Raw genomic sequence first — 1,063 nt, forward strand, 5'->3', positions numbered from 1 at the left:
CTGTCTGGGTGTCTGTCTGTCTGTCTGTGTGTGAGGGAGAGAATATGAGTGTTATCTTTAATGTACTTGTGCAGTTTAAATTACTTTTAATAAAGTCTTTATTGTTTTGTAGTGATGGATCACTTGAATATTGTGCAGTTTTTGTCTTTTATTAAACACTGTTTTGACAGTGTTACTCTGCAACCTCAGCACAGAGTACCAGCACTAATTTCTTATGAGAATGATAAAAATACTACACCAAAAAAAAGCTCACCAGAATTAATACATGCAGCCCAGGTATTTCATTATAGACATTTTAATGTGTCTTTAAGTTTTCCTTTAAGTAAGATACATGGCCTCCATTTTGGTCAGTCTCTGCAAAGAAATACAATTTAATTAAAAATAGTATTACATTGAAATATCTATAAATCATATTGTGTTCAGTTTCGGGTTTATTTTAAGCAAATCTTTCCTATATTGAGTAGATCAAGATAGATATTCATGAAAATGTCCCTGAAATAGGAGCTGCGTCGTTTGACCAGCAGAGGGCGTGTTCGTGCTACTGAGCAGAAGACCAAAAGTTAAATGTCAGTTTAAACACTAAATACACTGAGACTTCTGTGTTTGTTCATTTGGGTAATAGTGACCTTTCAGCAGGGTCGTCTGAGGTTTGTGTATTAAAGGTGACATTCAGATATTGCCAGTGTTTCCAGACTTGGAAGGGAACCTTGTACGTGCCCAGATTTTCATTAGGGTCAATAAACAAAACTAATTTCCACATCCGTCTTTCTCTCACAATCAGGCATTAAACAGTCCCTGTAAATTAAACAGATGTGTGACATGGAGGTCAGCTCTGTGATTTATTCAGTAAGTTATTGACGTTAGCCTCTGGCTTATCGATCATGCAATCAGTGCAGACTGAACCACCACGCTTTGTTGGATCAAGCAGATTTTATCGACTTTTACAGAAAAAAAAGTTCAATTAAAGAGATGGCTGTTCGGTGTCCTAGTTTTGTTGTTATATCACGAGTTAATTTGATGTTCTGGCATGCAATTTGTTAAGCCACGCTGCTTGTATAATGCT

At 36.3% G+C, this 1,063-nt stretch overlaps 1 protein-coding gene across 1 annotated transcript in view; it reads left to right on the forward strand.

Moving 5' to 3' along the window:
• The window catches only part of gins3 (GINS complex subunit 3), a 4,461-nt gene extending 4,342 nt beyond the window's left edge, over nt 1-119 (forward strand). The window contains exon 3 of the mRNA XM_060885169.1: nt 1-119. This exon is cut by the window's left edge and continues 385 nt beyond it. The gene's annotated coding sequence lies outside the window, so the exon portion shown is untranslated.
• The last annotated feature ends 944 nt before the right edge of the window (nt 120-1,063 follow it).

Source organism: Tachysurus vachellii, chromosome 13 (genome assembly GCF_030014155.1).
Source record: "Tachysurus vachellii isolate PV-2020 chromosome 13, HZAU_Pvac_v1, whole genome shotgun sequence".
NCBI lineage: Eukaryota > Metazoa > Chordata > Actinopteri > Siluriformes > Bagridae > Tachysurus > Tachysurus vachellii.